Here is a 15,399-nt window from a genome sequence, read left to right as displayed (position 1 = left end):
AATATTTTTTATTATGTTTTTTTTTTTACCAAATAACATATATGTGTGACTGACAGGTGCAGCCAGTCGCACATACAGCAATAGTGGCTGTGTTGGTTGTGCCGCCACGCCATATACCGTCGTACCCCTTAAAAAATCAAAACTCAAAATACACCGAAAATCATTTTTAGATATTTATCTGAAGAGTATTTTTAACACCCAATCAAGTGAATATTTCGTTTATTATAATCGAAAATGGGAAGAATTTGCAAGCATTGTTCATTTTTTTTTACCCTTCTTCCCCTCTTTCAAGGTCTGTTTTCGAAAAATCAAAAAATTGGTTTTTAAATATTTACATGAAAATTTAAGACACAAAAATCAAGTTGAAATCTTCATTTGTTTCCGAGAAATTAGAGTAATAGTAAATTTCGTTGTTACTCTATTTTAACCCTTTAAACTCGTAATTTCAAAGAATCCTTTCTTAATCTGCATTTACATTGTAAGACGAACGTGTATACAAATTTTCATCAATTTATCTTCGATAGTTTTTGCTGGATGTTGACGAATCGGTCAGTCAAGATATGTTTTTTATATATATCGTAGGGAAATTGAAAAATCAGGCTTATTGCAATGCGCCCAGATAATTGGAAAGTGAAATAAAACATATTTGCATTATTGCTTATAATTATAAATATAATCTAACCAAACTTAACTTACGCTCTCTTCGCTCGCTAGATTAGCGACTGAAGGTTTGGTTAGATTATACTTAGAATTTCCAGTTAACCTGGCGCATTGCAATAAGCCTGATTTTTCAATTCGCCTTTGACATATGTATAGTTATACTGAGAATAAATATTTGGGTAATTTTAACCGTGAAAGAAATATAATTTTATAAAATAACGTCATTTTTACTGATTATTTATAAGGTTTGCGTTAAAAATATATATCCCTTTAAAAAGTTTGTGCTATTTTGCACTGTTATGGTTTATTTGCTAACTAATTTATATACTTGTATGTCAAAAAGAAAGAAATAAACTTTACATAATTCATTGTATTCCAGCTTTTTGTAAGAAAAGAAACCAGTCACTGTGAAATACGAATTTTTATTGCGTTATTTAGAATGAAGTGGATTTTATCAGCTGTGCTGGAAAGACGCCAGTGAAGATAAACTTAAGAAAGTAAACAAACAAATCTTTAAAGACTGGACGTGAGTTTATATCCATCAGAAACATAAACCCTTTGTTACAAGAAGCTGAAATACTGAGAAAAAAAGTGAAAATAAGTATTGAAAGGATTCGAAGTGATATTTTACTTACCCCAATAGTGTTATCCGGCAAAAAAAAAAAAAAAAAATTGAGATTTTATTTTTTTTTTATAAATTAAATTGAACTGAATTTAATAAAAGTTTTATTGAAAAGAAATTACATCTTAGCGTTAGTTTTTTCTTTATTTTTTATTTCACAATATCCCAAAAGAAGTTTTGATAAAAACTGAATATTTTAATGAAAACTGTAAAAAACTATAAACTATATTTTAATTTAAACAAAAAACTTCTTACCTTCATAATTTTCATAAATTTTTTAAAAGAGTTACAAAGTATGTTTTTCGAAATATAGAAAAACTGGGTTTAGAATTTTCATCTATTATCTTACTATCGCTATAAAGTGGGCATTATTAAGGTAAGCCAGTTTACCAGATTTTATAAATTCGAAAATTAAAAATTCCGTCGCTATAGAGAGCATTTGCTTTCGAACATTCCTGTTTTTACTTTCTTGTACGAAGTAAATTTGATATTTTTGTTTCAGATTTCAACAAAAATATCCATTTTAACCATCCCTGAATCCATTTTGACTATTTTCGGCATGACATCTATATGTACGTATGTATCTCGCATAACTCAAAAACGATTAGCCGTAGGATGTTGAAATTTTGGAATAAGGACTGTTGTAATATTTAGTTGTTCCTCCCCTTTTCATTGCAATTGGCTTGACCAAAAGTGTCCAAAAAAATCCAAATTTTGGATTTTGGACTTTTTCTTAACTGCAGTAATCAGCTCTCATTGAAAGCTTTTCAACGATATATCATAAGTGGTACTTGTTTTCATTGGTTCCAGATTTATAGCCAAATAAAATTATAATTAATGAAATATTTTGATCTTACAAGGGAAAGGCACATCGGTTCGAATCATCTCATTTTTTTTCACCTTTTTTTTAATTCTAATATACTGATTTATTATTAATTGTTAACCTCTGATTGTAAAAAATTCATAAATAACAATAAAAAAAAATATGAAAAAAATCTTAAGTTGGTAGTGAAGTAAGATTTTATATACTTTTGAAAATGTGTATATGCAATTTAATAGGCGTACAAGGAAGTCATGTGGTGTCCTCATCAGATTTTTTTTATATAAAGATTTTAGCTTTAATGACTTACGTAATGAAACCTGTATCATAACATACACATCTCTCAATACGAGTACGTTTGTTTCACATTAAATCCTGATTAGAGTATAAAAAATGTTTATTTAAATCTCTTTCCAAGTATTAATTTTTTTGGCAATATTTTCTTGCTTGTTTATTCTTCTTGGTAGTGGTTAAAAGAAAGATTTTAAAACTCGTATTATTTATAATCTTTATTATTTATTATTGTTTTTGATTTATTATTTCTGCCTAATTTAACTTATTGTTGAATACATCTTGTACATAATACCTATTGTTCAAAAAATAACTAATTATCAGTTTTTATTCTTCAATAAACTACATTGAATACTCGTATATACTGTTGTATTAAAAAAAAATGTGTATACAAGATGATATATATCTTACGTTTGGGAGTTGCAAGGTACCTAACCATAATTATAAAACTGTTTTTATTAAGTTTACTTTTCTTTCTCTAAGAACAAATTTAAACATATAAGAATATAACAAAACATAAATTATTGTACATAGAAAACAACTCTGTTAAATAAGATAAATGGAAGGTTACATGAAGGTACAGTACCGGAAGAGTTTATTTCTTTACAAAAGATATAGAGAGGGTAACTAACTTAAAAAGAACAACAGCTCATTCCGTGGGTTAATTTAGAGTTAACAAGTAAACAGGAAAGCAAGGATGTGTATAATTTTGTATAGATATATATATGTTAGTGTGTGAGTGCTGACAGATTAAGAAGGCTGAGTCTCGCTGCGTTTCACTGCGTGTGAGATATAGAACGTGAGTGGGTGGATGCACGAAATGTGACGTCCGCGGGTCATACTGTAAGAAAAGAAAGAAAAGATTATATAAAGAAGAAACAAGTTAAAACACACACGATGTACTAACTGAAAACAAGAAGATGTATGTTGTATGTTGTTATAATATGTACAGATGCGGTTAAAATACATCGTGTGTTACATTTCTTGGTTTATAAGAAGTGGTATGTTTGTTAGAAAAAGAAAAAACAACACATTATTTTAATATAAGCACGACACCATATTTATTACAGGTATCAACTTGTTTCACTTTCATATAAATATTGATTAGGTTACAGACAATTTAAATATTCGTTTGTTCAGGACATACTGCGTACATACTCCGGTCAAATAAATTACACCGCAAGTCTAACCAGAAATAATTTATGTTAAATTTTTTTCATAAAAAACCAAAACCACAGTTTGTTATAATCATTTATTACTTAACCAGGTAACATTAATACTTACTTCCAAATCTAGTCAATCCTTTCATTATTCTTTACGTATGTTAGGTTTATTTACCTTTACAAATCAAGTCCCTACTAATGTTATTACCATCTGGTTTTCTCTGTCAGAGTAGAGGTTGGCTGGAAATACCACATTTTGGCAGTTACACTGCAAGAAATATGACTGTGTTATCAGTATTTTCCGCTGATCACCCGTCTTACTAGTTAAAGTTAAAGAAAATTTTGGGGTACATAAATTAAAATCTAATAATGTGTTAAAAAAAGATGGTACACCAATATATAATACGAAAGCTAAAGTCGATAGATGGGTGGAATATATTGAAGAGTTATACGGAGGAAATGAATTAGAAAATGGTGTTATAAAGGAAGAAGAGGAAGTTGAGGAGGATGAAATGGGAGAAACAATACTGAGATCTGAATTTAAGAGAGCATTAAAAGATTTAAATGGCAGAAAGGCTCTTGGAATAGACGGAATACCTGTAGAATTACTGCGCAGTGCAGGTGAGGAAGCGATTGATAGATTATACAAACTGGTGTGTAATATTTATGAAAAAGAGGAATTTCCGTCAGACTTCAAAAAAAGTGTTATAGTAATGATACCAAAGAAAGCAGGGGCAGATAAATGTGAAGAATACAGAACAATTAGTTTAACTAGTCATGCATCAAAAATCTTAACTAGAATTCTATACAGAAGAATTGAGAGGAGAGTGGAGGAAGTGTTAGGAGAAGACCAGTTTGGTTTCAGGAAAAGTATAGGGACAAGGGAAGCAATTTCAGTCCTCAGATTAATAGTAGAAAGAAGATTAAAGAGAAACAAACCAACATACTTGGCGTTTATAGACCTAGAAAAGGCATTCGATAACGTAGACTGGAATAAAATGTTCAGCATTTTAAAAAAATTAGGGTTCAAATACAGAGATAGAAGAACAATTGCTAACATGTACAGGAACCAAACAGCAACAGTAACAATTGAAGAACATAAGAAAGAAGCCGTAATAAGAAAGGGAGTCCGACAAGGATGTTCCCTATCTCCGTTACTTTTTAATCTTTACATGGAACTAGCAGTTAATGATGTTAAAGAACAATTTAGATTCGGAGTAACAGTACAAGGTGAAAAGATAAAGATTCTACGATTTGCAGATGATATAGTAATTCTAGCCGAGAGTAAAAAGGATTTAGAAGAAACAATGAACGGCATAGATGAAGTCCTACGCAAGAACTATCGCATGAAAATAAACAAGAACAAAACTAAAGTAATGAAATGAAGTAGAAATAACAAAGATGGACCACTGAATGTGAAAATAGGAGGAGAAAAGATTATGGAGGTAGAAGAATTTTGTTATTTGGGAAATAGAATTACTAAAGATGGACGAAGCAGGAGCGATATAAAATGCCGAATAGCACAAGCGAAACGAGCCTTCAGTCAGAAATATAATTTGTTTACATCAAAAATTAATTTAAATGTCAGGAAAAGATTTTTGAAAGTGTAAGTTTGGAGTGTCGCTTTATATGGAAGTGAAACTTGGACAATCGGAGTATCTGAGAAGAAAAGATTAGAAGCTTTTGAAATGTGGTGCTATAGGAGAATGATAAAAATCAGATGGGTGGATAAAGTGACAAATGAAGAGTTCTTGCGGCAAATAGATGAAGAAAGAAGCATTTGGAAAAATATAGTTAAAAGAAGAGACAGACTTATAGGCTACATACTAAGGCATCCTGGAATAGTCGCTTTAATATTGGAAGGACAGGTAGAAGGAAAAAATTGTGTAGGCAGGCCACGTTTGGAATATGTAAAACAAATTGTTAGGGATGTAGGATGTAGAGGGTATACTGAAATGAAACGACTAGCACTAGATAGGGAATCTTGGCGAGCTGCATCAAACCAGTCAAATGACTGAAGACAAAAAATAAAACAAAAAAGTAGATTTTAACGTTTCATAACCTCCCTCTCTAGCTTAAAAAATAAATTTTACCTATGAAAAATTCCAAAAGAAAGTATGTCTTTTGCTTGATATTCCGAGCTGATTAGGTGGGCTAATTTAGTACGGTAGTTTCTCTACACTAATATCCATCAAATTTTTATCAAGATCCCAGGAAGATATGGATCTTATAGGTCTCGTATCTTAAAAATTTTAAAAAAGTTTTCGTAAGGTAAATTTATTCATTTTATTTAATGCCCCTTAGGTAACTTTGCCTGGCCTTATTCAAATCTCTAAGAAGAGGAGGCAAAAAATTCTTCTTTTTCTTTTTTGTCGTCTCTCTATTGCATTAGTATGTTACTTTGGTTATGGCTAATTTCAGCCAAGGGTGCGGAGATAATAAGCTTCTTTTTCTTTGCGTCAGTTATCGTTTTGCTTGATATCGTCAGTCTAAATTAACCACTTTTATGCAATTATTTAAACTGATTTCTGATTATGATTCATTGATATTTTTTAATTTTGGTTACAATCGGTCAAGGAGCTGAGGGATATACAGTCACCATGTTTTTCGTATCTCAAAATTTTACTTGGAGTAGAGTTTTTTTTTACGTAATTCTTTACTAACAATCGTTAATGTTCTACATAATTTTCTTGTTGAGTAATAATTTCTAGAGGCTCTCAGTAGCCGGTTACTAGCCTTTTTTAGACTCATACAGTTATGAAATGACATTAGCTAGGTTAACAGAAAGTGGTAGGGAAAAAATTAGGTTATCCTAAACTGCTTTTTATTTTGAAGTGCATTATTGTAGCTTCAAACTCATCGGAAAATATATAACACGACAATATAATATATTTAAGAAATATAATGTATTACGGAATATAATATATTTACGTATTCACTAGATACATTTTTTTGCATAATTTTGTTTATAAAAAATTCTGTTTGATTCAAACGTGTTGGAATTATAAATTATTGTGTAATTCACTAAAATCTTAAATTTATTGCTCGGTATCATTTGTAAATGATGTCTTCTGATTGTGTCGTGGTTGATGAAAGAAATTAACCATGGATTTGTTGATCTTTTTTTTAATTTATTGAACAGTTTCTTTACTTTTACTGTTTTGCTCATTTCATTACACACTTTACTTCTTTGTTAATTTAATGTTTATCATCCTTTGTTTGTCATGTAGTTGAAGTTTCCTGTTTGAATCTCCACCCCGAGAAGCACTTATTTTAAATAAAATTATATTCTGCTAGTTCTAAATAACAATAGATTGGTTTATTTGTAAGTGCATAATACCCCTGAGTGCCGAATTTCAAGAGGTTACGTCATCAGTGCAGCTGCCGTTGTAATAGTAGTATAACATACATGGGTGACAATAGAAGCAAAATAAAAGAAATGGTGTTAATGGAATCAGGAGACATTTGGTGTATTGAAGTCCTTGTTTTTTCAGATCCTTGAAATCCTGAATTAAGGGTATTGTAGAATTTATGTAATATGTAATATTGACAGATTCAATTCTGTTATTGTATATTTCATTTAAAAAAAGTAATATAATATTTAAATTTCCTTTAAATAACACTTTCATTAATTTATCATTATTAAACATTTCAAAAATGCATTTTTGTTTTGAAGATTTTAAAATAATTAATCACGTGTCCAAAATAAATAAGTTATATATTAAGTCATTAGTTAATAAATAAATAATTAAATACGTGCATATTAATTAATCTGATCAGAAGAAAATCCATCGAAATTAGGTGAAAGAGATTATTGAATTAAATAAAATAACTAGGTATCATTTCCTCCCATTTTCTCTTCATTAATTTTTTTTTTTGTGAATTTTGGCTCTTTACGTTTTACTTTTTATTTTTTTGTTTAGCTTCCACTGTAAGGTATTACTTCAGAGGATGATATGTATGAATGTAAGTGAAGTGTAGCCTTGCACAGTCTTGGTTTGATTTCAATTAACCATTTCTGAGATGTGTTAATTGAAACCCGACCAATACCGGGCTGGTCTAACCACTAGACCAGCCCGGTGGGCTTACAAAAGAATATTACAAAGAAATTGAAAAAACAGAATTTTTGAAAATTTCAATTATAGGTACTGCAACATTAGTTTCAGTACCTATAATTACTTTTTAATTAATGTACATCTATTAAAATTATACTTAATTTTGCTTTTGTCCTTAATACAAAAAAATACTTAACTTAAAAAGCAGTATTAGTATGTTTAATCTATTACCTACAATTCATAAATATTCATTATTTTTGCTTATTTCTTTTAGCGATCTCTGGTTGGAAAAAAACCACTATTTTTTTTAATTTAAAGAATTTTATCAAATCGCTACCTGATTAAAATTTAAAAAAAATGTAAATAAATTTTAGGAATTCGTTAAAAATCAAGTTTATATTATCATTGGTACAAAAATAGAAATATTTCATTCGGAAAACTTACGTTTCTAATTTAAAAGTTTTCCTCTGGGTATTTTAATATCATTTCGGCATTCATAAATTTGAATAAAATCAGATGTTTTAACAAACATTAGATAGTATAAATAGAAACGTAAGTAATAATAATAACGGCATAATTAATTAGTAATTAACCACCATTGTAATAATTTTAGCTGAGGATGACCAAGGTAAACTCTAAACATAAACTTAAAAGTATTTTTGATTGCAATCATTTATATTATTGTAAACAATATTTTATTTAAAAAAATATATATATAAAAAATATTATGAATTAATTGAAATTAAAAGAGAAATTAACGTTAAATTTAAAAAAGAAATAGAAAAAAAAGTTGAATAGAGGAAGCTAATCAACAAATTCGATTCTGTTGACGATTATCAGGTTTATATATGTTACCAGCAATCAAGGCTTATTGTTAAAGACGGCAGCGGAAGCCAATCATCTGTTCAAAATGCATCTAAATAACTTCTATTCATGTTTTTGAAGTTTTCCTATATTGAAATATTCACTGCAACTTATTTAATTTTTATATTTATTACTACATCTTGTTATAAAATGTTTTTAACATACTAATTTTGAAAAAATCAAGTAGTTCTACATAAATTTTCTGTTGCACAAAATTTGATCGTTTTTTTTTTTTTAAATAATTATCATATTAATAATATGCTTTTTGAAAATTTGAGGTAGATACCGGAATGTACTACCAATAATAGATAAGGAATATTATTTTCAGTTTATACCTTAGTCAATTGTTTGAAAAGTTATTATAATTCTTTTTCTAGTTTGCGGTTAGGCTAATACGTACCATGAAAATATCATATCTTTTGATTTCTTTTACTTTCCTCTCGATATTCTTTCATTCTTTTCCCTTGCTTGGTCTTTGTCTCTCACGACCACTTCACTTTGATGTGATTCTTTTACATCTTCGCTGTTTCAAACTCAACTTCGTTTATTTTTTGTCAGAACAGCTTTATATATTTCATTTCCCGCTGTTGAATCCCTAGACACTATGATTTTTTCTTCATTTGTTGTAAGTGTCCATGCTTGCAATTTTTTACCGATAATTTAATGAATATTTATTTATTTAGTTTCTGTTTTTCCACGCTGTACACATGACCCAGGAATCTCAGTATTCTTCTTCTTATCACTTTTTCGATATCCTCTATTCCTTCTTATAGTTTTTGTTTGGATATCCTTCCGTTATTTTCTTCGGGTCTAGGATTGTTCTCAGTATTTATTTCTCTGTTTTCTTTAACGGTTCCAGGTCTGTAAGGTGTACCGTTTTACTTCCGTATAGTACCACCGTAGCGTAACGTTTGAGTTTAGCCCTTTTTGAGAAGTTCTTTTTACCGTAGATGCCTTTGGTCGTGAAACGTAATTTATTCAATTTGTTTCTTCCCTCTTCTATTGACGCTATATCTATACTGTTGTATTTTTATAGTTTCCCTTAGATATTTGAAACTATTTACCACTTTTAGTTTTCCGTATTCTGTGCTAATTTCCTTTTTGGAATAGTCTTTGATGCTGGGCATTATTTTCATTTTTTTTTAATTTATCTGTTAGCTCGCTTTCTCAGCCATCTACTTTAGATCCTGCACTTTTTTAATTACTTCTTCTTCTGTTTCTGCTAGCTAAGCTAGATTATCCAAAAAAGGCAGACATCTGACTTGGGTTCCCCTTTTTTTGTCCCTATCCTTATTCCTTTTTCCTTCTTTTCCCAGAAGGTTTTTAGTATCTTGTTGAGGTTGAGATTGAAAAGTATGAGAGATAATCCTTCTCATTGTCTTAATCTTCTTTTAATTTCAAAGGGAAGATTGTAGATGTCCTCTGTGTATAACTTTTGATATTGTGTTTGGAACGGTCAGCTCTGTGAGTTTGATTGTTTTGTACCCTTCCCGAACTCATTCATCGTTTATAACAATGTTTCTCTGTCTACAGAGTCATATGCATTTTTAAAGTCCACGAATGTAATTATTGCTGTTCAGTTTTGGCTTTTAATGTATTTCAGGCACAAGAATTGCTCTGACCATGATCTGACATTCCTGATTCCTCCTTCGTATTCTTTAATCTCTTTTTAATCTGGGGTTGAAGTCAGTTTAGCAAGGCTTTCGAAAAGATTTTGTACGTAACTGATGGCAGTGAGATCTCTCAATAATTTTTGAGGTCTGTTTTGTCACTCTTCTTGTAAGTCAATTGATTAGGAAAAAAGTTAAAAAAGGGGTTTTTATCCCACTTTATTAGTTTTCACCCCAAATTTCTCAAAATCTACTGCAGGTGCGGTTCTGAGAGCTGTTTTATTCAATTTTTAAGGTCAAAATCCATAAGAAGTCGCTAATTATGTCCCTTAATTAACGTCCTTAAAATTTCAGTATGACCTCATTTCACGGGGGTAGCTGAAATCCGAGCGAAATCTTTCACTAGCAGTAACTCTCAAACGAAGCATTTTAGGACATATGTTTATGCGAATTTTATCCATTATTTTCATGAGTAGAACAGGTTATGAATATCCCGGGAGAACTTCTTGATACACTCTGTATGTTATCTTCTTCGTATTAGGTTCTTTAATCCTTTATCAAGTAACTGTACTAAATAGTATTTTTTTTTGAAATATTTTTATCGAACTACATTACACTATTGCCTAAAAATAGTGTGTACCAATATAATAAACTGTTATATAGAACTCCTAATTAGAATTTTCGTAATATTAAACGAAAAGAATATTGAACTTAAAAGCTAACTGGTGAAAGCTTTAAAAAAAACATAAGTACATTTATACACTGCTTTTCACTCGGGTGCTTTCTTTTTAAATAGCCCTGAATCTATCATTACAAAAAATATTATCATTTAGAGTAAATCTCATTTCTATCAATGTATTTCAGACTTTTTGTTTTTTTACAAAAACTGGTAATTAATTTTTTTTTAAATTTATTAAATGATTTTGTTTAGGTTACTCAAACTGTCATTTACTGATGAACCCTAAATATAACTTTCCATTATCAGATTATGAAAATTAAAATTTATTTCAAGGGTAATATTACCTTTAACTCGAATCAAACGTTTGTCTTCAATAAACAGTTGTAATTTATGATTCTATTTTAGCAGTTTGTATATCTTTCATTAAATTTTAACCTGAGTACTATAAAATAATCATTTAAATTTATAGAAAGTAAAAATAACAACTGAGCTCTTTGTAATTATATCTATACGTACATGTGTGTTATTAAAAATTTTAAACTTTTATTGCGTGTTAAAAAAAATAGTAATTTTATTTAAAATAATATTCTTACGAACGAAAAATGAAGTGAAACGTGATTGGTTTAAATAAAACACGTTTATGATTTAAATCTATACGGAAAAATACATTTAAAATAATCTTAACATCCTAATTCTAATACGTTGTAAGCGGTTGATTATTAGAGATGATTAGGAGTAGTCACGTATTATTATTAAGTTGTGTTCAATCATGTCACGTTTACGCATCAAACGTTGATAACTGTCATTACATGAGAATTTTATAAAGTAATTTATAATAATTTAACATCAATAACTACAACAAAAATTACTGCTACTATTATTCTAGTAATAATAATATAAAGTGGTATATAAAAATTATATACAATTTGTCACACCTGGTATAATTTTATTTTTAAATTCGTCATTATTTTTTATTACTTTTTGATCGTTTATAAAAACTATTTATTATCTGTGCGTATGCATATATATATAAAAAAGAATCTTATGAAAATATATTTTGTTATGGTCTTACTGAAAATTATAAAAATTACAATACTTTCTTTGTTTATAAGAAACTATCAAATATTGTTAGTTCGTAGTTCGATTAGAAAAAGATTATATGGAAATTTTAAAATAATTTTCTCTTATAAAAAAAGTGTTTATTATTGCAAACTAGAAGCTTAACAACTACTAAGCCATTAATATTATTTGCTAGTTTGACCTGGTGTAAAATTATTACCACCATTAAAAACTAGCAACCTTTCGTCTAACCGATCGTGAGTCCTCATTTTTAAAACAAGCTACATTTACTCTTAGAATGTTTATCACATCCTTCAATGTAATATAAATTTTTGGTGTTAAGTTTTTATTATTATTTTTTAATTTATGTATATTTTTATTTTCAGAAATGTATTGTTTTTTTTTTACTTTTTAGAAAAAATGTATACATTAGAAATTATCATCTTAATCAAAAATAAAATAAAACGCTCATTCAGTTTTCACCAATAGATGATGCGTGTTCGCGGTTCGGAAAGGATTTTGAGAGATTGAAAACGTAAAAATTTCTTATTAATGCAATTTATTACTATAAAGACATATAAACAAAATAGATAATAAAAACAATAATTATAATAATCTTTATACATATATATATATATATAAAACATACGAAATAGTAATACAAATAAATAGGATAAGATTTGTTTAAAGACAATTAAATTATAAAAACCATAATACAGTCTAATTTACTAAAAACATTATAATGACCATATGAACCTGATACTACATTAACAGCAAGATGATATCACTGAAAACGTCTTAAATTCACACAATTCACTTCTTTGTAAATATTATTATTTTTATTGTTTACAGTAAAACTCACCTACACTTTATGAATGAATGGAATAATGTCACTTTCACTACTGTTTACTAATAACTCATCGAACAACTTCCTATATTCACCCACAACTCACAACGGAATGCTTGTGACGTGCTTTTCACTCGTTACCGCAACCGCAACCGCGTAGAAACTCGGACTTGGGATACTTCTCTGTTATCGCTTGTTACTATTACTACGCCGAATATGGCCTCGAAAAACTACTGACTGGTATGCGCCGGTCCCTGGCAGTATTTATATCCTCTGGCCTGCAGAACCAGTACTCCCTCAACCCTTTAATCGTTGAAGCGTAATAATTTTCATCATCCACGCCATTAGGTTTTTCTATAAATTCTTATTCCAGTCTGGTAATCCTTCTGGTCGAACAACAGCTTTTGGAGGAAGTATAGTCTATTACGTAGAACAGATTGTTAAACGGACCTGTAACTCTGAGAAAAGAATCCCTTTTAGTTCCTTCTGAATTCTTCTTTCCTTTATTATTTTCTCTTTTTTTTCTTAATTGGAAGAAATCTATTACCCTGGTCCGTTGTAATGGTCCTGTTGCTACATAAATTTTATCAGTAGAAAGTAGTTACTAAAATGAAATCCTTAATATTTAATATAGATAGTGTATTATTATTAATTTTTTTAATTGCACTAATTGTTTAGGTCAAGTAATTATAATACGGTTAATTCGATATTAGTTTGCCAAAAACTAACATAGAACTGAACCCGGGATCTTCGCTGTCAAGATACCGCGCTACTATCAATGCCACCGAGACAGTTATAAACAAACATTTCATTAATTTCAATGCTAAAATAAATTTCTACTATTTCACCTGAAAAAGAAAAAAAACCCAGTATTTTTGCAGTTATTTGTAGGAATTTATTAAATAGTGAAGGAAATGTTATATAATTTTCCATTTGCTTTAAATGGTATAGTTAGAGATAAAGGAATAAGTAATGTTTTATGTTTATTAAAAAATAAAAATTGTATAATCTAAGATAAATATAAAAAAAAATTAATAAAGAAATAACAAAGAGTAGATTGGAGTGATAGAAGATTAGTAAATTGGACCTAAATCAGTAGTCTGATATGAAGAATGCACAAATCGAGTGGTTTGATTTAAGAAATAAAGTAACATAAGAGAGCTACCTATCACTGACCTTGATTAATATGTATATTAAAGATATAATTAAAAATCCCTTTAAAAAAATGAAGGAATCAGAGTAGGAGAAAGAATAATATATGATAATATTTTTTGGTAGGTAAAGACAATATATTCAAAAAGATGATTTCAAAATCGTAAACACTACAATAAAATATGAAATGAAAATAAATTTTAAGAAAACAAAAGTTATAAGTACAGTATATATTTTATTCTAACCGCTACATAATAAATAATATATCATAAAAATCACGAGAGAAAAGCACACTGTTTTTCACGTAGATGCTGTTTCACGGATTATAAAAAGAACTGCTTGGATGGATTAAACTGTGGGAATTGTTGATCACAACAGCATCATAAAATATATTATTAATTATAAATGAAAAATACATAGAATTAAAGCCTGAATTAATTATTTTTAAATATAAAACATTAAATAATATTTCAATATTATTAGTATCTACTAATATCTTATCACTATCTTTTTTCTTTAATGTATATCCGCAAAATAGTTGTTAATATTCTCACAAACTTGAGGGTACGAACGCGTCCAGGGATCCTGATTAGACATGAACGCGTCCTGGGTAAACAGGCGGGCGAGCGAAGCGAGCCCTGACCGGCAAGAGAACATTAATAAACATTGGAGGCAACATAAACATACATGCAAAAAGTAATAAACAATAGCAGTAATAAAGAAAGAGGATAATGGAAAGAAACAGTTATCTAATAAGGCGGATCTAAAATCAAGAATCTTACTACGTATTATATATGGAGATTATTTCTATTGGTGGGAAATTCCTCCTCTATGAATCATGAGACCTTGCCGTTGGTGAGGGGGCTTGAGTGCTCAGGGATACAGAGTAGCTGGACCGAAGGTGCAACCATATCGGAGAGATATCTGTTGAGAGCCAGACTAAGGAATGATTCCTGAAAGAGGGCAGCAGCTCTTTCAGTAGTTGTTAGGGGCGTGAGTCACAGTGACTTAAACGGCCGTATCAACATCACTCAGTCCTCTGAGTACTGCGCAGCTGAAAGCAATGGAAAACTACAGCTGCTTTTTTTCCAAGAAAATGTGGCTCTCTGCATTTTCACATAGCAATAATGGAGGCGCCTTCCTTGGTAAAATATTCCGGAGGTAAAATAGTCCCCCGTTCGGATCTCCGGGTGGGGACTACTAAGGAAGGGGTCACCAGAAAATTAAAAAATAACATTCTACGAGTCGGAGCGTGGAATGTTAGAAGCTTAAAAAAGGTTGGTAGGCTAGAAAATTTAAAAAGGGAAATGGATAGGGTGAATGTGGATATAGTAAAACAAATTGTTGGGGATGTAGGATGTAGAGGGTATACTGAAATGAAACGACTAGCACTAGATAGGGAATCTTGGAGAGCTGCATCAAACCAGTCAAATGACTGAAGACAAAAAAAAAAAAAAGGTGGGAAATATGGACATCACAAAAAAGAGAAAAATAAAGATTGTAGGTAGAAATGAGGAAATAATGAAGAGAATGAAAGAGAGTAAAGTTTAATCAGTACTTTAATCGAGTCGTAACTT

At 29.6% G+C, this 15,399-nt stretch overlaps 1 protein-coding gene across 2 annotated transcripts in view; it reads left to right on the top strand.

Moving 5' to 3' along the window:
• Positions 1 to 15,399, top strand: part of sli (slit guidance ligand) — a 725,932-nt gene that overhangs the window by 234,968 nt on the left and 475,565 nt on the right. The gene's annotated exons all lie outside the window — the stretch shown is intronic.

The sequence above is a fragment of the Lycorma delicatula genome, chromosome 5 (genome assembly GCF_047948215.1).
Source record: "Lycorma delicatula isolate Av1 chromosome 5, ASM4794821v1, whole genome shotgun sequence".
Classification (NCBI taxonomy): domain Eukaryota; kingdom Metazoa; phylum Arthropoda; class Insecta; order Hemiptera; family Fulgoridae; genus Lycorma; species Lycorma delicatula.
This window is presented reverse-complemented; position numbering and strand designations above follow the sequence as displayed.